General features: G+C 35.1%; 1 long non-coding RNA gene across 1 annotated transcript; it reads right to left on the bottom strand.

Moving 5' to 3' along the window:
* Positions 1 to 827: 827 nt before the first annotated feature.
* LOC149772806 (uncharacterized) lies at positions 828 to 17,117 on the bottom strand. Its single transcript, XR_016417589.1, has 3 exons — positions 16,961 to 17,117; positions 2,863 to 2,977; positions 828 to 1,131 (listed from the first exon to the last, which is right to left on the bottom strand). It is a non-coding gene; the product is annotated as an uncharacterized LOC149772806 (long non-coding RNA).
* Positions 17,118 to 24,789: the final 7,672 nt, after the last annotated feature.

Genomic DNA, 24,789 nt, shown 5'->3' with positions numbered 1-24,789 from the left:
TCCATTTAGTGTTGAATGATGGTTAATGACTTTGTTATATGCATGGCTGTGTGATAATGTCTATGTTATATGCAAAGATGTGTGATAATGGATATTTAGTTGAAAAGCTGTGTGATAATAGATGTTATATGCAAGGCTGTGTGTTAATGAATATTTATAGGCAAGGCTGTGTAACAATCAATATTTATATGCATGGCTGTGTGATAATGGACGTTATATGCAAGGTTGTGTGATAATGGATATTTTTAGGCAGGGCTGTGTTCATAAATTTACACACCAAATTTTAATCATTTGTATAAATAAGAACAATGCTTTGCTGGAAAAAGAATTGGGAACATAAATTTACTTTTACTCGAGTCTAAACAAATCTTTGAGAGTTGTATGGTGAAGTTGCATATTTGGATGATTTTATCCGCTGTTAGTCAGTCGATGAGTGTTAGTTATTATTTAATTTGTAAAATAAACTTAGTATGTATAGTGCAAGTTAGGTACAGTTTAAATTTAGCATTGATTTATGTTCATTACCTAACAAACCAGAGACGTATAAATTAAAGATACATTTTTGGAGCAGTGATTGACTTTTGAATTTGATCATCAGCCAATATTTGTTTGCTTTTTTAAAAATTTAAAATATTTTTAAAGTTTTCGTTTTGTCATCAGAATTTGTCAGGACTGGTATATGGATAATTTGCAGTATGTTCCTAAACCAAAGAGAATTGCCGAATACCATCGCTTGCAAGATAGTGTGTTCGAAAAAGTCACTTCACTGGTATAGAACATTAGAAATATAACATTATGACTCGACTTTATAAAAGAGAAGAATGAAATATGCAGTTTGTTTATTTATTAATGTAATTGTGGATGATTTAAAAAATTGGAAGATAAAGGATATTTTTTTGTGCAACGAAATAATCAGAATGTCTTCAGTATAGACAGCGTCATCCACTAAATGCGTAACTGGAAAAATCCGACGAGATGGAAACATTAATTACGTAGGTGGAGAGATGACGGTTAGCCTCCATTACGTAAATGTAGAGATGACGGTTTCCGTTTCCTTAAAAGGCCCAGCAATACACTCTGGTGCCATCTCCCAGGTACCATTGGTCATAGCAACCCCCACAGAAGCTGGAACTGGAAAATAAACATTTATTTAAATAGGAGTCTTTCATTACGAGAGCTGCATTTGTACAACTATAACATTAATACACAAAACTACGTGTGTATTTTCAGTTATTTGGGGGGAAAGAACGAGTTTGATACGGCATATGATATATCAAGGTTATTCATACACTAACACAATCTTTCCATAAACTCGGAACAAAACATTTATTACATGCCCCTGGTTTTATTTCTTTTTAAACACTTTAGCATTACAGATTATGATTTGAAATTTAAGCAATTTGGGATTTATAAAAGATCAATTCGGTGCACTTTCAGAATACTGGCACACACGTATAAGAAAATCCATAAATAGTTCCAGTGTGATACAGAAATACAGACTGAAAATCGGAATCAAATACCAGATCAAGCACGTGAGACTTAATGAGTATGCAATACCAGATCAAGCACGTGAGACTTAATGAGTATTCAATACTATATTTAACACGTGTTTACTAGCAAAGGGTCATCAGTCCACATCGACTTTTGGCATATGTAACTATCTGAAACAACATATATTGCATTAATATGTGCTTGGATACAGCTAAAGAAACTGATTCAATCCGATCACTCATTACATTACTTGGATACAGCTAAAGAAGCCGACCCAATCCGATTTCTCATTACATTACTTGGATACAGCTATAGAAACCGATCCAATCCGATCTCTCATTACATTACTTGGATACAGCTAAAGAAACTGATTCAATCCGATCACTCATTACATTACTTGGATACAGCTAAGGAAACTGATCTAATCCGATCACTCACTACATTATTTCAATACAGCTAAATAAACTGATCTAATCCGATCACTCATTACATTACTTGGATATAGACAAAGAAAATGGTCCAATCCGATCACTCATTACATTACTTGGATACAGCTAAGGAAACTGATCTAATCCGATCACTCATTACATTACTTGGATACAGCTAAATAAACTGATCTAATCCGATCACTCATTACATTACTTGGATACAGCTAAAGAAACTGATCTAATCCGATCACTCATTACATTACCGAGCAAGATGAGAATAAACATAAAGGCAACGGCATTTGTCACATAACGTATTTCCAATTTAAATTGTTCACACACGTTTTTCTTTTGAAACAAAAGCATCTAGATATAATGAAAGTTGCTATACCATACACGTAGCACGTTAAGTGACAAACTTTCTCATTGGTCGCTTGATTTTTGCTTGCTTTGGGCAGTCTCTCTTTCAACTGCAAGAGGGCAGTTGTGTCAACAGTTTCAGCAAGTTGGACGGATGTTATTTTCAGCTTAACTTTACACGTACATTGTTCTAAATGAAAATTCAGCCATTAAAACATCCAATATGGCTGCCACAGTGGCCATCTTTAAAATCTTGTTATGGATACTCATAAACTAAACGTTGTATCGACCAGGGTTGTTTTTTCCGTACACTTCTTATGGTGTCCAGTTAGTTTTAATGAACGATGCCGATCGTACGTCCAATATGGCCACTATTGCGGCCATTTTTACAATTGTGTTCTCACAACTGCTTCTAAATGGAAGATCGTGTCGTTCACAAAGCGTATGCACACTCCTCTGCTCATTAATAAAGAAGCCGATGGGTTTTGAGGGAAAATAAAAGTCTGCGTTCTTTTTATTAAAAACAGGTGTTTAATTTGCAAGTATTGAGGGAGAGAGATGGGTGAGTGAGAGAGAGAGAACTTACATGCAAGTTGCATCTTTGTGTAAGGGGCATCCAAGTTCTTGTTCTCTGGTGCAGGGATCTATGTCACACGCCGTAAAGGGCTGGCCTTCAGGACAATGAGGTCGTACGACAGCACCTAGTTTTAAGGAAAACAAATCTTCTCTAAAATCGATAATAATACAGATAATATTTCAAAGACCAATAATTTTGTCAATATTTGTTGTTGTTATGCTCTCCCATTTATATCCGTCGGTGAGAGCCACAGAAAGATTCCTGCATGAAAGAAAAATTTAGATTAAAGTATGAACATAATGGATTACTAACATCGAGAGAAAACAGATAAGGAAAACTAATTATAAACCAATGAAACAAATATGGCATTTTTAATCTTACTTGATTCATTATGATCCTGTGTGTCTACAATTAAGAGCACAATCCATACATATGAATGCTTTGAGTTTGTTTCTTACTCGTTCAGCATGTCAACACTATAGCGACTTTATTTCTGATTTTTATTTACTGATAATAGACCAGATGAGCTTATGTGATGGTCTCGTGTTTGCTCTCCTTCATCTGACGTCAGCCGTCTGTCGTCGTTTTGTCCGATAGCACAATATTGTTATCCCTTTCCTAATCTAGTTGGAGGATTGCCTCAACTTTATAGACACATTCATCACGAAATCTAGTTCGTCCTAAATGAAAATGGTGTCGCAAGGACATCCAATATGGTCTCCACATCAGCCATCTTGAAAACCTTGTTATTGCTACTCCCCACGAAAGGACAATCATATCAACATGTGAGCGGGGAGAGCACTAAAAGACTTTTTATGATGTTTATGTTGGTCCTAAAATTAAAATGGTACCGATCCAACATAGAATGTGGCTATTATGATAGCCATCTTGAAAATTTTGTTATCAATACTTCTGGACGGAAAGATTGATCAGCATTTTAGCTTTACCAGACGACTTCTTGCGACATTTGTAAAAAACGTTTCACTAACATGGCAGTGTATTACTTTTGTAAAAGATTCATCCCTTTCATATGGTATCAAAAGCATTTAGTATATCAACAAAACAAACAAAAACATATTTACACACAATATATACTTTGAATGGAATATAGAGCAAAACATATAATAATCACTTGTACTGTATCCAGCTCTGAAGCTATTTTAATAATAATACCATTGATATGTCAATATATTCCTGTAGTCTTTTATCTCAAATCTTGCAGAACACTTTATTAAGGCAGCAGTAAACAGGCATGCCTCTATAATTGGACGAACTATCTGCATGGCGTTCTTCCTCTACCAGTTATACTAGCCACCATACATTGCCTGTCTTGCGCTGAGAGGTGGCGTTAAACCCAAAACAACAACGTCTTAATACTTGGAACATCATCAATAGTAAAGCCTTGCTGATTATACAAATACATTTTTTTTTACATTAGATCACTAAAATAACACAGCAGTACGAAAGAGACATATTAACTGATTGACACAGCAGTAAGAATATTGCCTGATTGACGCAGCAATAGGAAAGAGACATATTGCCTGATTGACACAGCAGTAGGGAAGAGACATATTGCCTGATTGACACAGGAGTAGTAAAGAGACGTATTGACTGACTGGCACAGCGTAGGAAAGAGATATATTGCCTGACTGACACAGCAGTAGTAAAGAGACCAACTAACTGATTGACACAGCGTATGAAAGAGACATATTGCCTGATTGACACGGCAGTAAGGAAGATACATATTGTCTGATTGACACAGCAGTAAGAATATTGCTTGATTGACACAGCAGTAGGAAAGAAACATATTGACTGGTCGACACAGCAGTAAGAAAGAGACATATTGCATGATTGATAAAGAAGCTGTAAAGAGACATATTGCCTGAATGACACAGCAGTAGGAAAGTGACGCATTGACTGATTGACACAGCAGTAGGAAAGAGATATATTGCCTGATTGACACAGCAGTAAGAATGTGATATATTGACTGATTGACACAAGCAATAATATATCAACATTTCTCTTTAAAACATGTACGTTCCTAATATCACGTACACTTGGGGCTGGGCTATTTTGTTCTCATATGCGCGTCTTCAAATGAATATTAAAAGAATGAGTCAAATGCAAGGCAAAATTTCACCTTTAAATCCCGAATGCTCTTAGGCACTCTCCTACTGACGTCAAGCCTACTTGGATTAAGTTTACGGGTGTTGTGGTTAGTTCTATACTAGATTCACCATAATTTTGTATCCAAAGTAATTTTATGCGGAATCGAATACACCTTACTACACCAATCACTATCATCTGGAATGTTAAAATGTTAAATGTAACTTTTATAAACCTAAGTAGGACGATACATATTTCTTTTCTCGCATTACAGATTTAATCTTGTAAAATAGAACTGGAGTGCACTTATAATACAGTAAAACTGTGTCATCTGGGTTAAGCAATATATAACTCAATAAATCTTTCATGTGGACCCTTGCTCATCAAAAAATGGTATACAATTTTATCACATTCGACAATCACGATTAATACGAAATTTGTAGGTGGGTTAATCGTTGTATTTGCATTTTTCCAGATACCCTCGTTTAAACTTTCAAGATTTGTTTTATGTTTGTCATAAATTCTACGAATGAAGTACATTATTCCGAAAAAGAATCCGATCCGGTGGCCTAGTGGTTGAAGCGTCCGCCCCTGACGCGGGAGGTTGTGGGTTCGATCCCCGGTCGAGTCATGCCAAAGACTTATAAAAATGTTACTAACAGCTCCATCGCTTGGCGCTCAGCATTAAGAGGTTAGTGTTAGGACTGGTAGGTCTGGTGTCAGGATAATGTGACTGGGTAGGATATCGTGCTACACGTCTGCGGCATGATGCCCCAGTAATATATATCACTATAAACTGCCACACTGCAGACATCGTAGCGATATGACTGAAAAACTGTTAAAAATACGTTAAAAATGCAAATCACACACACACCGAAAAAGAATTTTTAAAAGTATTTTTGGATAAGTGTGATATTTGCAAATTATTTATTTGGAGAAAGAAAACTATTATATCACAGCTCATATTTATTGAGAAGTGATCAATTATATCCTAACATTTAGAATGATTCATCAACAGGTGCCTTATCCAATATATTTTTAAAGATTTTATAAATATACCAGATATTGTATACGCAATACACATTCATTTAAGTTATTAGTGAGTTTTGTTCTTTAACAGAACCGTTATTCCACGTAAATGTGAGAAAAAAGAATGTTTGCAATTATTCATTTTCTTCATTTCCGTTCACCTCAACGTTTGTATGTAATTTTTATTTTATTTTAAAAAAAGTCATTTCCACAATCTCTTCTGCATCTATACATAACTGAGCTGCTCCGGTGGCCTAGTGGTTAAAGTGCCAGCCTCGGATGCGGGAGGTCGCGGCTTCGAACCCCGGCTGAGTCATACCAAAGACTTATAATGGTACTAACAATGCCTCGCTAGGCGCTCAGTATTAAAAGGTTAGTATTAGGACTGGTCGGTCTGGTTTCAGGATAATGTGACTGGGTGGCACATCATGTTACATGTCTGCAGCATGATCATGATACCCCCGTGCTAGACGTCACTATAAACTGCCACACTGTAGACATTATAGCGATATGACTGAAAAATGTTTAAAGCTACGTTAAACTTCCAAATCACAAACACACACGCACACAGCTATACCTCACTCAACTCCTCATAGAAAGAAATTGGAAACCCAATCAAATCCTAAATTTGTACACATCTGTGTCCGGGAATTATATACTGTTCCCATTCGCGTATGTTGTTGATATTAACATTTAATCCCGAAAATGATACAAACCAGTCTAATGTTTCTATTGATGTATACGAAGGGTTATCTGATCCAAGTAACAGAAAAGCTTTGTCATCTTCTTAATGTGTCAGTTTAATTGTATATCCATAGATACATATGCCTTTAATATCATTATTGTTCCGGACCATAATTCCTCAAGAAAACATATGAGAGAGAGAGAGAATACTTTGCTGTTGAAATCTTATAGTGTAAGTTTAAATAACATCAAGAGTAAGACAGACTCGGTCAAGATTCAAGGTATGGTAATGCCCTTACGCTCGGAGAAAACTTTACCTACGTTTAAATGGACACTTAAATTAGTGACTACCTGGTTACTTAATGCAATCTGGTGGTTTTACCATCAACTAGATACTCTTAATAGTTACAAGACAGATAATCAAAGGACAGTAACTATGGCTACAGAATCTGATCTTCAGATGGGCTTGATTATTGCCGCAAATTATTGAATAAAACTTCTGTGCCGTGCACCCGTTGACCTCTTTCCTAGCTACAGCAATGATGACACAAAGAGGCATTCCACAATGTAAATCATCTAAGTGACAAACTAATCCACTACAGAGAGAGGGGTGTGTTCCGCCTGACGCCAATATGAAAATAAACTGCGGAGGAATAAAAGAGTTCATAATTTGCTTGAGAAAAGACAATTTATGAGCGCGAAAATGTAAACAATCAGGATGCGATGATGATGTTAGCAGAACAAAGAGGCGGCAATGACAGAAAAGGCAAGGACGTGAATGTCCATATATGGCAACGAAACTTATCTGCCTTTAAAAAAATGCACGCAAAATTTAAAAATGGCTGAGTTAAAGAAGCTATGAAAAAGTGCAGAACAATTTTATATTTTTTAAAATTATAATCAGTTTTTATAATGTTAGTTGTTGAGTATTATTTTTTAATCCAAACCTTTTAATGTAATGTATCATAAAAATGTCTACATTTGTTTTATTTATTATTGCATGATAAAATTGCTATAAGCAAAGATGAACTTAACACTAGGTAAGTCAAAATGGCTGCTAAAGGTACCAGCTAGTATAGATCTGTCCAGGTGGGGTTATATTTATTACAATGTCATAATGTGATTTCGATTCGATATACCTGTATGTTACTGTTTCATCTTTGCTTATACCTTCTCAAAATTTCTGTGAAACCCTTATTTGATAATTCAAGCTATAAACACTAGACAATACTTATATATTTCATGACCTATTCTAGCAATTTGAGATCACCCTTCTATTTTTTTTTTTTTTTTTTTTTTTTTTTTTTTGTACTATGGACATTCATATAATCCGACTATCAGATTATCAGTGGCCTAATCCACTCTCGTTTCAGATATGCAGGGTCAAAAGGAAGAAAGTCCATACCCCCAAAAAATCAGTAAAAGACTGTGGACTTAATTATTGGCAACGAGGAACAGTGTTCTTGGTCAGAATCAGAGGGACCTGCAAGACATCAGAATGTCTCGGAAAGGGGGGTTGCAAAAGAAGACACTGGTAACAAGAGCAGAATTGGGCGGGTTGACGTCTGAAATTGGGATTCAGCTATTTTGCAAAACTGGAAGCACAATGAGAGCAGAAAATAAAAAAATAATAGCGCGTGCTTGGAAGAAAGACCATAATCATTTGTTTTTGAAAATGAAAAATTAAGAGAAAATCTATAAAATACTAAACGTGAAAATATATTTTTGAAAGAGGTTGTGATGGTGATGATGGTGACATTAATAATACATGATTGGTAATACTGTTTTTGTTGTCATCATCGCTATTGACATTGTTGTTATTGTATTATTATAAAAATAATATTTTCACAGGCACTGACATAGTTCCACCTCAAAATGGTCTGTGAAATTGTAAACTCTCAAGTATTTGCTCATCGTGGATTATTGTTTTTACAAACCATATTCACATTGTTTTGGCTTTTTATTTTTATTTTTAAAAAATGTCTTCCCAAGACACATGTTTAAGGCACGTTTATGATCCTTCATACTGGGTTTTCCTTCACCCATGGCAACTCATTTCATATAGTTTTGAACATTTTGAACATAAATGTGTGTGTGTGTGTGTGTGTGTGTGTGTGTGTGTGCGTTATAACTTTTATTTTTATATTTTGTGTCTCAAATGATTAAGGTGTACTCAAATATTTCTGTCAATTCACATTACACTTGTGCTGAAATTCTAATTTATGAAAAATCAGATTAACATTGTATCAATAATTGTAAGGAGTCTTCCAGAGAAAAAGGACACGTATATTCCACTGGGATAAAAAAAAAAATAAACGGCATCCATTATTTGCTTACAATAAACAGCCAGTACTACGGAATCTGAAGAACATTGAGAGGGTTTCCGGTTCCGGCTTTAAGACATGAATCTTTTTAATAGTGCTGGTGTCGCCATTATGTTAAGAAATAATTTTAAAGATGTGACGATAATGATATATATATATATATATATATATATATATATATATATATATATATATATATATATATATATATATATATATATATAGTGCAATCTATTTACCTTTACATTTTTAGAACTTTGATTTTAATCGGCAATATTTAGCAGGTACTTTGCTGACGGGCTTTTAAACCATATACATTCTTCGAGACCGGTGACAAAAGTGTATTAATCAACCCAACAAAGTAAGGTAACATTAGATCCAAGTATAACTCAGACTGAGTGGAGATCGTGCTTAACGATAACATTTCAACAAGAAGTGCTTGCCCGGGTGAAGTTCGTGCAACAAAAATGTAAATCGGGTACCAGACCTTATTTGTTTGTTTCAAAGTTAAAAAGGAAATTACGATGTGAGCTAAGTATATGATGCTTCCATACATTCTTAATTTTGCGTCAGTATTGTTGGCAATATGAAACAGAAATAAACAAAACTTTGATTCTTGATACCACTACAGCCAAACAATTTATTATTTTATGACATCTCCACTCAAAAGCCTATCAGTTTTATTGCACTACCCGCATTGAAACTTTGCCCACTGCCTTAATAAAGCATAATTAACAACTGACCCAACTGACCAACAATAGATTCTTGAGAATTTCTCTGTAGATCGTGGCTAATATTTCTGCCGGGCAAACACTCATCTAGGGCTGTTTAAATCATTCGAATTGCCATTGCAGTAATTTGTCTCTTGATTAGTGACGAGTAAGTAGCACGAACCATTATAGCTACAAATAGGGAACAAGACTCAACCCGTGTCATGAGTTTTAAAAGTCTTGAATTACAAACATTTGTGAAGTAGAAGCCTTGTAAACACTTAAATGCCTAATTTTGTAACATGAAATAATTTAGCATGAAATGCAAACAAACAGATGAACAACCGGTAAAATACCAATCCAGCAAAATTTGTATAACGTCTGTAAACTTCCCTGGCCACGGAATAGAAATACCATGATGTTTTGAAAGTCTGGTACAGGATCGGAATTTAAGATTAGGAACGAGGTTTTACCCGGTTACAAAGAAGGTATGATATTAAACAAATTCCACACCAGTACACATTTAGTTGACCGCTCCGGATGCGGGAGGTCGTGGGTTCGAACCCTGGCCGAGTTGTACCATATTCTCGTTGACTTTTTGGTTTTAGGATCGATCGTTAGCGCATACCTTTAGGATCGTCAGCACGTATGTTTTAGGATCGTTCAGCACGTATGTTTTAGGATCGTCCAAAAGCTTTTAGGATAGTCGCCACAAACTTGAAGAGATTCCCATAGTCTATCGTTCAGCCTACACGTAGAATGAAACATAACCATTCCAACAGCGAATGCAGCCATTTTAAAAGAATTTGCACTTACGAATACTGATCATAAGAATTAACCACATAACTATCTGTTTCAAACCTAAATGACGAACGATTTAACATCGACTTTAATGAACGGTTATAAAAGTATTATCCCCTAATTTAGATTCACTACCTCCAATGCGGTTGATGTAACTCATATATAATATAGTGTAAGATCACCTTGAGACGAGTGTATGAAGGTAAATTTGGATAGTAAGAGAAACTTGTTCAAAGGATGCCAATACCGAAAGTCATGGGCGCCTCACATTGGGGTGAGCTTGGGAGTGGCGCTTGTGCCCCCGACCCTCAGATTTTACATCAAAACATGTTTTGGCTTACATCCGTAAAATTTAATTGCTGACTACTGCATGTTTACCCCACCCCACCCCACCATCGGTGAAAAATTACTGCGGTCACCCATGCTGAAAATTATTAGTCTTTTGTGTGTTTCAGACATAATACTGAGGGTCGAAAGGTCTGAGACTGTATAGGTATAATGGTCTAATTGATATGGGTTGCATTTCTCACATGAATGTACGGACAATTTAATGTATACATTACCGTTTATTGTATACGACCACAGGCTAAAGCGCGTGAGAAGAGCCTTGGATGGTAAATTTAGCTAGTATGGGTGAGTACTTTATGGGATGCCAGTACTAAAAAGTAGTAGTCTTTGTTAGTTTCAGACATGATATTGAGTGTCGAATGGTCTGAGACTGTATATGTATAATTTTCTAATTGATCTCGGTTGCATGTCTCACGCAATCGTGTTTACAATTTAATGTGTATACATCGCCATTTAGTCTAACGTCACAAACTAGCAAACGTTAGGTGGTATTAATTTTACAAAAGTAAAATCGCTAAAATATTATGGAAAATGAACACATTCCTAATTTTTTTTAAAAAACACAGATTCTTTTTAGGTCAGGTTAAAGTTAAAAGGTAAAAATAAGGCAATTATTTTGAAAGTAAATAAAAAAATAAAGATAAAAAAGTAAAGTCCTCAACATTTGAAGGAGTTGTTTGATGTTATAATGATTTTATAATGCTAATTTGAGTTTTATCAAGTTGTGACTATTTTAAGATGGCAATCAAGTTGTGATCATTTTAAGATGGTAATCAAGTTGTGATAATTTTAAGATGGTAATCAAATTGTGATCATTTTAAAACGGTAATCAAGTTGTAATGATTTTAAGATAGTAATCAAGTTGTGATCATTTTAAGATGGTAATCAAGTTGTAATGATTTTAAGATGGTAATCAAGTTGTAATGATTTTAAGATGGTAATCAAGTTGTAATGATTTTAAGATGGTAATCAAATTGTGATCATTTTAAGATGGCAATCAAGTTGTAATGATTTTAAGATAGTAATCAAGTTGTGATCATTTTAAGATGGTAATCAAGTTGTAATGATTTTAAGATGGTAATCAAGTTGTAATGATTTTAAGATGGTAATCAAGTTGTAATGATTTTAAGATGGTAATCAAATTGTGATCATTTTAAGATGGCAATCAAGTTGTAATGATTTTAAGATAGTAATCAAGTTGTGATCATTTTAAGATGGTAATCAAGTTGTAATGATTTTAAGATGGTAATCAAATTGTGATCATTTTAAGATGGCAATCAAGTTGTAATGATTTTAAGATGGTAATCAAGTTGTAATGATTTTAAGATGGTAATCAAGTTGTAATGATTTTAAGATGGTAATCAAGATGTGATCATTTTAAGATGGTAATCAAGTTGTAATGATGTTAAGATGGTAATCAAGATGTAATGATTTTAAGATGGTAATCAAGATGTGATCATTTTAAGATGGTAATCAAATTGTAATGATGTTAAGATGGTAATCAAGTTGTAATGATTTTAAGATGGTAATCAAGTTGTAATGATTTTATAATGCTAATTTAAACACATGTAAGGAATTACTATCAACGCCGCCGCCACAAGGAGATGAAAAAGCAGAAAACAACAACAAGTATGACTACCACTGCCACCACCTCTATTATAAGTACTACGACTATGGACTCTGATTTTATCAATTGTCAATCTTCTATCCAGAAGGATCAAAATAAGATAGTTTCAGTAGAATGTCATCATTCATGAATTTAGTGGCAATGTAATTCCCTCGTGTGCAGAAGCCATGTCGAAATTTTTTTATTTGTATATATCTCCGAGTTGGCTATGTCATAGCAAGACTTGGCATTTCGTAATCACGACTTCGTTAACTCGTAATAACGACTTCGTTATCTCGTACTTGAGACTTAGCATTTCACTTAGGTTCCACACATTACGTTCAGGTGCAACATGGGATCAACATATTAAAGTATATTTTCTAAGGCACCAAGCCGAAGAAGTCTGAAATACCAACTTGACATTTAAAAAAAATTAATTGAAAATATATTTGTCTTTTAGACGCCCAGTGTTGGACTATGGCAGTACAGTGTAGTGACAGTTAAGAAATAACAGATTCACCGTCTGCACTCACTTATTAGTCTAGTCGACCTGCTAAAAGTTTTTGGACGATCCTAAAACGTACGTGCTGACGATCCTAAAGGTATGACGATCCTAGAGGTATGCGTTAACGTTCGATCCTAAAACCAAAAAGTCAGCGAGAATATATTAGGAGTTGAATGTTGGACTCCATAGTTTCATAGTTTTGAGGGCTGAATTTTGCTTGGACTAAATAAAGAGGTTGGAGCATTTGGAAAATTTATACTACCGGTAGTTATTCGCAATGTATGCCTAGATAACTTCGAGATAGAGCTCCAAAGGAGTCAAGGTGTGCTCTAGGCAGGGCTGATTATTAAGGCTTCAGAAAATTCACTTATCCCACCTTTAATTTCAAACAACAGGCTATGCGAATTTCCCGATATTCAATTTTTTGCCTAGGTTGGTCGAGATGTATGCAGTTTAATTAATATTAAAAACAAAACAACGTAAAATATGTGTATTTATTCAAGGCTTCATTCTTTTTAGTCTTTGTATTTGTCAAGGAATCTAATGTACATTATTTGTTGCTCCAATATGGTATCATTAGAACTTTCATTAGTACGAATGGAAAGGAATTTACTGGAATTCAGACATTTCTTGGCTTTTTCTCTCAAGATATTTGACAAAGTCTCTTGCCCTTACCCGGTTCTTATAATTAGCACCAAGTCTGAGACCGTTCTTCTTCTGGAGTGCACACATCTCAGAATCAGAAAATAGTTTTCTATTTGGGCTATGAAGGATGTAGGTCAGGCATGTACAACTTCCTCTAGGGCGCGGGACGGATATACGATGCAATAAACATATAAAACCAGGGTGCGGGCCGGATAAGCGATTTTCAAAGCCACACAAGCAATATGTAAATAAACTGATGAGACCAGAACGTGGGCCGAATCCACGCACATGCCCTGTGTAGACCGTGTTAAAGAGAGTTCTCGTTCTATTTGTTTTTAATTTCATTCTCGATTTGTTTGAAAATAGAATTTGCTAGTGTTAGCAACTCTAACGTCAGGGATTTTCTGCACATGCTAGCTCGTATCATGCTGACACCGCGCTGCACAGGCTTTATGAGGTCCAAAATTGTCATCAGACTTGCTTGAATTTGCCTGTTCCATTTACAAATACACTACTGTAGTTCCAACCTGTGTAAGTTTGGAATATTGTTTACAATAGCTGCAAAACATGTCTGCATCAGAGACGATATATTCAAGCCACGGATAATTGTCAAACCAGTGTGACTGAATGTTTCTTTGTCTTTTAGTCGAGTCATATCTGTAATGTTTTGTTGCCACCTGTTCTGGCTCATATCTCTTAGTTGTGTCATATCTGTTATGTTTCGTTGCCACCGACTCTGGCTCATGTCTCTTAGTTGTGTCATATCTGTAATGTTTCGTTGCCACCGACTCTGGCTCATGTCTCTTAGTTGTGTCATATCTGTAATGTTTTGTTGCCACCTGTTCTGGCTCATATCTCTTAGTTGTGTCATATCTGTAATGTTTCGTTGCCACCGACTCTGGCTCATGTCTCTTAGTTGTGTCATATCTGTAATGTTTCGTTGCCACCGATTCTGGCTCATGTCTTTTAGCTGTGTCACATCTGTAATGTTTTGTTGCCACCGACTCTGGATCATATCTCTTAGTTCTGTCACATCTGTAATGTTTTGTTGCCACCGACTCGGGATCATATCTCTTAGATGTGTCATATCTGTAATGTTTTGTTGCCACCGAATCTGGATCATGTCTCTAAAGAGGAATAGTTACCTCAGACTCAGTGGCACCCTTACGTTTTATCCATCCACTTGCACGTGAATTTTCCTTCACTGAATGAAAGGCCCGATTCATTATGCCCAGTAGGCCTGAATGACGAGATTCATTATACCCGATGGGCTTGAATGGCCAAATTTATTATGCCCAGTGGCCTGAATGGCTCTGATTCATTATACCCAGCGGTCTAAATGGCCAGATTCAATATTCCAAGTAACATGAATAGGCAGATTCATTATGCCCAGTAGGCCTGAAAGGCCAGAAACATTATGCCCAGTGGCCTGAATGACGAGATTCATTATACCCGATGGGCTTGAATGGCCAAATTTATTATGCCCAGTGGCCTGAATGGCTCTGATTCATTATAACCAGTGGCCTAAATGGCCAGATTCAATATTCCAAGTAACATGAATAGCCAGATTCATTATTCCCAGTGGCCTGAATGGCCAGATTCATTATACCCAGTGGCCTGAATGGCCAGATTCATTATGCCCAGTAGGCCTCAATGGCGAGATTCATTATACCCGATGGGCCTCAATGGCGAGATTCATTTTGCCCGATGGGCTTGAATGGCCAAATGCATTATGCTCAGATTCCTGAATGGTCCTGATTCATTGTGCCCAGTGGAATGAATGGCCATCTTCATTGTGCCCATTGGCCTGAATGGCCATATTCATTGTGCCCAGTCGGCATAAATGACCAGATTCATTATACTCAATGGGCATGAATGGCCAGATTTATTAGACTCAATGGGCGTGAATGGCCAGATTCATTATACCCAGAGGCATTAACGGTCATATTCATTATACCCAGTGGCATGAATGACCAGATTCATTATACCCAGTGGCATGAATGGCCAGATTCATTATTATGCCCAGTGGACCAGAATGCCAGATTCATTATCCCCAGTCGCCTTAATGGCCAGATTCATTATACCCAGTGGCTTGAATGGCCAGATACATTATACCCAGTGGCATGAATGGCCAGATTCATTATACCCAGTGGGCTGAATGACCATATTCATTATACCCAGTGGCCTGAATGGCCAGATTCATTATAACCCAGTGGCCTGAAGGGCCAGATTCATTATACCCAGTGGGCTGAAGGGCCAGATTCATTATACACAGTGGGCTGAATGGCCATATTCATTATACCCAGTGGCTTGAATGGCCAGATTCATTATACCCAGTGGCCTGAATGACCATATTCATTATACCCAGAGGCCTGAATGACCATATTCATTATACCCAGTGGCTTGAATGGCCAGACAAAGGTAGCTAGTGTGATTAAAGAATTTCTTTTTAGCGACTGTTCGACTTGTTGCATCTATCAGTGACTAGCACCTTGGAAATTTTGACTTGTCCGAACTCGAGAATGTTATTAGGTGTAATCAACCTGGTACTAGCAGAAGACAAGATGTGAGAAAAAGGTACATAATTTAAAAAAATGTGTCTATATCGAGGAACACTAAGAATTATAGAAATTCATACAATGCTAGCTATTAATGATATTCAACTGTCAGAAATATAAATATCCCCCGGACTAACATAAGGTTTACGTGTTTGGTTATTTTTATCTTATTTTTCTTGATTATTATAATTTCATCCATTTTTGGGTAGATAAACAAAACCATGATGACGTCACAGAGATAGGTATTTATATTTTAAAAGGTGTCGAATACAATTGTGCTCAAGAGGAACAGCGAACCCGACGATGTAAAAAAAATAAAATTTATATTTCTTGTGGACCATTCTTGCATTCGTAAGCCAAGATGAATGCGAAAAACTGAATTCACAGTGAAGATTTTATTTCAGTGGAAATATTGTTGGCCTTTTCCAGTACGTGCTAGAAAATGACACATGATGTAAATAGTGGCAATCTCGTAGGCTATGATCGTTTCGTGTCCACGTGGTTCCGAAATTAACCCCAGGTCATGAATTGCTGCGTCGGTGTTTGATAACCAAATTCAGAACCTGAACAGTGATAATGGTGTTTTACTCCGGGTGGGGAATTCTCGTATGGTAGAATCTGATCTCTTCGGCTGCCACCTAAGTTTAAGAAAGTCCTACGGTACGATTTGGCTGAAATGGTTGCGGACTATGTGAACCAAACGTAACAATATGTTTGTGGTTTAACCTATTGTATCAATTAGCATTCGGAATAAAGAAATGTCTTGACACTAGAATTCTATATTTACTCACCGTCCGTCATCCAGTGGAAGGTATACAGTATACAAATTATGTATATTATCGTTATAATAGACATTATGTAGAATGGGATCACAACTTTGCCTGTTCGTGAACACTGCTGTTATCTATTTGTTGATATACGTTGACTCGGTGTCTAGGAAAAGCTATTTTGCTGTGACGCATTAGGTTCAAAATTGGGTCACAACAAATTAGGATTGGCTAGGAAGCCCTATGGGACCCATATCATGCTTTGTATCTATTCACGATGAAATGAAAAACAGCTTAAACCATCAGAAGACCGACAGTAACAATAATAATAGTGTCAGCTAAAGGTAGAGGAATGAAAACGTCCTGTAAATGTTGATTTAGGCGGTAAAAAATGTAATGAATATAAGAACAGGTTCGGACTATAGCGAAAGTCAAAATAGTGCGACGTTTTACGAATAACCCTCACCCACGCATAAATAAAAATAAATACATCGAGAAATCGATTTCAAGCACAGTCGTTATATCCACTACTTTAGAATTACTGGACCAATCATTCTCGTGATTTTCGCAAAAATTAAAAAATATTTGCCGTCCACTACAGAAACTTAAGGACTGGTATGTAGTGAGTTTTAATAAACAACAAATATACAACCACCTGTACTTTAGATCAACGTCCATGTCTAAATCTTACATGGAAATGAACAATAATTTGAGAGATTGATTTTAATAAAACCTTTTTAAAATTGATGAACAGCGCTTGTTCAATAAACAAATGGAAAATCGCATAAAGTGAACAAGAGTTGAAATACATGCAGACAAAAGTATCATGAAATGTCAGAAAGAGAAATTGCGTTAATATATGTACAGACAAAAACATGTTGTAATGTGTGTGTGTGTGTGTGTGTGTGTGTGTGTACGAGAGAGAGAGAGAGATCAAGATTGAAAACATGTATAGACAATATAATGTTTTATGTCAGAAGATACACCATTTGCCAGGAGACGAATTATAGATTATAATTTAGTTTTTTTTATTTGAGCAAAAAAGAGAAACACGTCAAAAACTGTAAACGGTGAATTTATATTGTTGGAATTACACACGTTGTTGATGCATTAATTCCCTTACGGCAATTTAAAAACAAACAGTCGTAATATTAGACTAGTCATAATTGATACAGATTTATTGTCTGTGTTAAGACAGAAAACGTTTACAATGTCACGAACGAGAATATCAAGTTATGTGACATAAAGAGTATCCAAAATGAGAACATATCTGGATTCTCACAGATCAGTCTGGATTATCACAGATCAACAAGAAAGCTCCATCGTCTTTGCATGACAACATGCAGTTTCCATTGGACAACATAACAGATCGCCCAAAGGGCCATTTTGATAGATAAACAATACCATCATCACGTCGCAGAGATTTGCATTTTATGTCAATATCATTTTGTTCAAGAAGAATATAGAATCTAAAACTAAATTTTTTATTTGTTTTTAACCATTCTCGTATTAAAATTTTTTTTATTTATAAAAAGCCAATATGAGGGTGAAAAACTGAAGGCACAATGAGGATTTGACTTGAATGGAAATACTGTTAGCCTTTTCCAGTACATGATAGAGAATAAAGATATAAACAGTGGCTATTTCGTCACTTTCGAAATCACAGATATAGTCATGATCGTTTCTTATCTCTTCCACTGCCGCCTTTCTGCACGAATTGGCTGAGATTGTTGTGGACTAACTGTACCAGACGTAACAGTATTTTTACCTACTGTATTAATTAGCTTTCCGAATAACAAACATCTTGACACTAGAATTCTATGTTTACTCACCATCTGTCATCCAGTGGAATGTACACAGTCCACACATTAAGTATATTATTATCATCATAGAAATTATTCAGACTGGGATCACAACTTTGTCTACCCGTGAAAACTGCTCTTATCTTATCTATTTTTCGGCAGACACACACACACACACACACACACACACACACACACACACATATATATATATATATATATATATATATATATATATATATATATATATATATATATATATATATATATATATATATATATATATATATATATATATATATATATATATATATATATATATATATATATATATATATATTTCGCTGTAACCTATTAGGTTCAAAATTGAGTCAGACAAAAATAGGATTGGCTAGCAAACCCTATGCAACCCATGTCATGTTTTTTTCTATTTCTGATTAGGATGAAATGACAAACGATTATAGTCATCACAAGAACGAAAATAACAAAAACAACAATGTCAGCTAAAGGTTACAGAATAAAAACGTCTTGTCAATATTTCTCTTGGCAGTGAAGAAAGTCCTGAATACAATAAATGGTTGAGACCATAATAAAAGTTAAAGTAGAAACCCGCGCTCATATATAAATAATTAAAAATTCATAGAATTTCCAGCACTATCGTTATATCCACTACTCTAAAATTACTGGACCAATCATTCTTGTGTTTTTCACAAAAATAAAAAATACAAGACCAATTAAGCTACGATGAAAAATAGCGAACGCCATATAATAATAATTCTAATTTGTTTTGCTTATGAATAATGACAGAAAGATATATGGTATTCAATTCAAATTGTCTTTTACTACAGAAACTTACAGGTTTGTATATATCTAATTTTAAAGAAAGTGAAGCAAATATACACCCAGCTGTGCTTCGGATAAACAGCCGTGTTTAAATCGTACATGGAACTGAACACTAATTTGAGACAGAAAGCAAACGATAATTATAAAAAAAAATCTTTTTAAAATTGATCAACAGCACCGTATTCGGTAAACAAATAGAAAATCTCATAAAGAAAACAAGAGTGAAAATATGTACTGAAAAATTATGACAAATAAATGTAAAATGATTACTTATCTAGTGACAATGAAAACGAAGTGGCTTAGATCATGTGCTCATGCATAGGTTTTGGCAATAATACTCGTCTTTGTACGACAACATGTGGTTTTCATTGGACATCATACAGTACCTAAAAGACATGTAAACATACCGAAGGCAATATTTACGATTTACTGATGATACCAGCACATTGTACCAAATTGAAAATCCAAACCCATTGGAAGTTTATCTATTTGACTCTTTCAAAGTATCTACAATTTCACGTTTATCCTCGAGTAACGAATTTTGTATTATAAGTCTGCTGAAAGGAATATAGCGATGTAATCGTAAACATTTTTGCTAATAATTTCTATCACAATTATCATAAACATATTCCTTTTACAATTAATCTCTGCATCGTATGGGGTTCTTTCAAATGCATTGTGGTTAAGCAGTTTATTCATTGTGAACTTTGCTTGTGAAATGAACATAATTTAAACATAAATTGATTTAAAATAATTGTTTTCACTGTTCACTTGAGCATCTACCTCAAAATAAATGTATATTTTGTGTCCACTACCATATAATCTGTCACTATGTGTACTTCACAAACCAAGCTAGATGCGCTCATTGTTAAGGTACAAAGTTTTAATACCTCCATTGCTAATGCTTTTTTTATTTGCGTTATTCAACAAAGGGATAGTTAGTCGCTTGTGCACAATGATTTTCTTTTGAGTTGAAACCTTTGTTAACAAAACTATGCTTGGCAGCCATTTTCTGTGGCTCAGTTGTAGAACACTTTGGGATCCACTTTATTTACGTTAATGCTATGCGACTTGTAACTGAACTATGCTGGTAAATTCATACCCGATTAAGTTTTCTTGTGACACAAAAACACCAATCATTTTTCTTACTTATCGTAGTTTTTTTTTCTTCCCCTGCAAACTTTAATTTCGTCTCTGACCATTGTAAATAAATGAAGAGTTGAACATAGCCCACAAAATTCTGTAAACAGGGGCACCGTTCAGCGTATGTTTGAAAGGTCAATTAATATTGTTCACCTGTTTGTTGTTCTTCCCTTGCAAACTTTATTTTCGTCTCTGACTAGTGTAAATCAACAACAGTTGAACGTAGGCCACACAATTCTGTAAATAGGGGCACCTCTCAGCGTATCTTTCAAAGATCAATTAATATTGTTCACCTGACCAATGATATGTCTTTCTGACACTTATCTTATTCTCGTTTGTAGATATTTTAACTGTTGATTATTTTTATTTTGTTTAGTTTTATGTAGAATTTTAACCACATCCGATAATTAAGAAAGACATTTATATGTATCTTGTTTAGTTTTAAATCTAATCGTACGTAAAGTTTTAGATTTCAGTTGTTAAAGGCATATGTTTATGTATTGTTGTTCAATGTAAATATTAGCTTTGGTCCTATTGATTTTGTACTGTTGTTCAATGTAAATATTAGCTTTGGTCCTATCGATTTTGTACTGTTGTTGAATGTATATACTAGCTTTGGTCCGATTGATTTTGTATTGTTGTTCAATATAAATATTAGCTTTGGTCCGATTGATTTCATATTGTTGTTCAATGTAAATATTAGCTTTGGTCCTATTGATTTTGTACTCTTACAATTATCTATTGGCTGCTTTAGCAAGGAAGAAAAATGTAATAATTTTAGAGGGCTAATGTGTAGTCCTGGAAACAAACAATTCACGTGTAATGAAATATTAAAATTCACTTGTAAGATCCAGTTAGAACAAGAGTCATCAGGCTAATTAAGTAAATGATTTTCTTGCACTTTAATTTGTTCATTACTTGCTCGTTTGAATTTTTCAAAACCGGCATGTATTAACTCATGGTCCAACCATAACGATTATGGAATCAAGGTGAAAAGAACGATTTTGACTTTGACATTTCATACGCGGCATCAGTACTTCGACTAAGTAGTTTTCATAATTCCTACACGTATTCCACCTTCAATCGTCAATCTGTTAAAAGTTGACTTTTTACACCTGCTCTATTTAGATCTGCATCATACGCTAATCTTTGAGCAATGCAGAATAATCAAAACGAGCTATTATGCAATGGATCATACAGACGCTACAAAGTTCAACAAAATGCCACACAGCGTAACTTTCTTTACGTAATAGTCATGTAACTCTCCAAACCTTAAGCTGAAAGTTTCCCTGACATACAGGATGTACCTATAATCGTCATTTTATATTTTTGAGTTGTTATGTAATGATTATAACTTATTGTTGGGTGAATTAGCTGCTTCGTTAAACCTTTCAAAGCTATTTATGTATTCAAATGGGTATTAAGGAAGCATATCTATATAACGTTTCCGTATCGCAGTCAATTTTTTATTGCTTAAATACTAGCATACTTCTTGTCTATGATGTTTGCATGAATTTAAATGTTTCAATCAACATAATAGTCCATTTAATTCTTATTTCTTGTTCTTACTTCATAAACTTATAAAAGAAGAAAATTAAATATAGTTTGTGTCGTTGTTCGGTGAGATTTTAACCTCATTATCTGGACTAATTTTAATCAATATCTCAGTGAAAAATAGGTGATTGTCACAAGACGAGTATTTTGAATGGCTGTCACAACACAACTAGTTATAAATGGCGGTCACAACACAACTAGTTATAAATGGCTGTCACAACAGGACTAATTATGAATGGCTGTCACAAGTGGACTAATTATGAATGGCTGTCACAACACGAATAGTTACGAATGGCTGTCACAACAGGACTAATTATGAATGGCTGTCACAACACAACTAGTTATAAATGGCTGTCAAAACACGAATAGTTATGAATGGCTGTCACAACAGGACTAATTATGAATGGCTGTCACAACACAACTAGCTATAAATGGCTGTCAAAACACGAATAGTTTTGAATGGCTGTCACAACATGACTAATTATGAATGGCTGTCACAACACAACTGGTTATAAATGTCTGTCACAATACGAATAGTTATGAACGGCTGTCACAACACGACTAGTCATGAATTGCTGTAACAAAACGACTAGTTTGTGAATTTGTAACTCAGTCTACAAGAAAATAGGTTCAGGAAATCTTTTTATTTCAACATTTGACTGTCTTCAGGCATTATCTAGTTATCTTTATTGCAATATAACATTTTGTGTTCTGGCAATTTTTCAGATGATGGGGGAAAGATTTTATAATTTTGTCACAAATGATATTTCGGGCAAACTTAACAATGAAAAGTCTGCGTACTTAGTTATATCAACAAAATGAGTGGGCTTTAAACAGATTAAGAACTTTATTACATGAAAACCGTGAGAGGACATAAATATTCGTAAGAAAGGATGAACATGCCATCATATCCGGAAGGACACACCTTTATGTCATGATATAATATTATTATATTATATTATCAGTACGTTCCGGTCTTGAAATAATTATTAACATCCTTAAGATTTCCTGTAATAACGCGTTTAATGACATCCCACCCCACAACCACCGCTATCAACATTTAGCCAGAGCTTGCAAATTTAGCATTTTCAACATATCTAGGTCGATTTAAAATCTTCATTGAATGTATGCAAATGATTAGAATTAGAAAATACGCAAACGAGTTGAAAAAGATATTCGATCACGATCTCTCTTTTCTATCTGACTGTTTGTCTGTCACATACACACGCACATACACCGAAAAACATATTAGACAAATAAATTAAAATATATAATATCTTTATCTAGGTGATGGCTTATTAAAAATAAGCTATAATGGAACTTAAAAATGTCTGCTCAGTGGTTAGCGTGCCAGACTCAGGACCAAAATTGTGCGGGTTCGAATCCTACCATCGGAACAGCCTTAGGCAAGGCACTTTACTCCAATAGCTTGAGCACTAAATAACTTATTTACGTTTCTATGACGTAAATCACTTAAACAAGCCCAAAATGTTGCATTTCCTCCCAGACCATCGTATTACCTCTAACTATATACAACGATTGTCTAACCACACACATCATCAGGTGATCTCTATCCTTTGGAGAAACCATGATTCTGCGTGCTGACGAAGAATAAATCTACCCTAAATAATTACAGTACTAACTTTAAGTCTTAACCCCACCCACACTTCCGACTTAGGTGTAATACTGTATATTATTGGTAAATTTTGGAGGGTCCATGTCACCCTTATGACTAGAAAAGTTCCGGGATTCGGAACATTAATCATTCAAACGTCTAAAAATGACACCAGATCAGGGAGAGTACGTGCTATGCACATGGCTGTGTGAAACTTTGGGTGGGAGACTACTTTTACAGTTGCATATGTTATACAGACCAGTATCTAGGTTTGTTTATATCATGAATAGGTAAAGAAGTATATATTTAAAATCACTCGACTTCATTAGCATTCTAAATTATCGTAGAATAGTATAAAGCTTCCGGTTAGGATATACACATTCAGCAGCCTTAAAGTGATGCTTTATAGGTTTTTAAGTTTTCTTCTATTAGTTAATATCCAACGTAAACATGTATTGGAAAACACTACCCTATCCTCCATTCATAGCTGCACCTAAAGCAACTATAAATGTAAAAATGGCGACTAGAGTGCGTTTAGTTTGGTGTACTCTCAGTAGATTTAACACATTGTCTATACTATTGACGTTGTCAGTAGAGTTTACTCAGTGTCTGTACTATCGTGCGTTGTCAGTAGAGTTAACACAGTGTCTGTAGTATGGTGCCCTCTCAATAGATTTAACACAGTATCTGTAGTATAATTGGTTGTCAGCCGAGTTAAAATGTGTCAGTAGTATGGTCTGTTCTCAGTAGAATATCACAGTGTTTGTAGTATGGTGTTATCAGTAGAATTAACACAGTGTCTGTAGTATGATGTGCTGTCAGTAGAATTAACACTGTCTGTAGTATGGTGAATTGTCAGGGAAGAATTAACACAGTGTATGTAGTATGGTGTGCTG

This window comes from Sinohyriopsis cumingii, unplaced genomic scaffold (assembly GCF_028554795.1).
Source record: "Sinohyriopsis cumingii isolate HCF-2022 unplaced genomic scaffold, ASM2855479v2 utg001170l, whole genome shotgun sequence".
Classification (NCBI taxonomy): domain Eukaryota; kingdom Metazoa; phylum Mollusca; class Bivalvia; order Unionida; family Unionidae; genus Sinohyriopsis; species Sinohyriopsis cumingii.
Note: the sequence above shows the minus strand (reverse complement) of the source record. Positions and strands in the feature narration are given on the sequence as shown.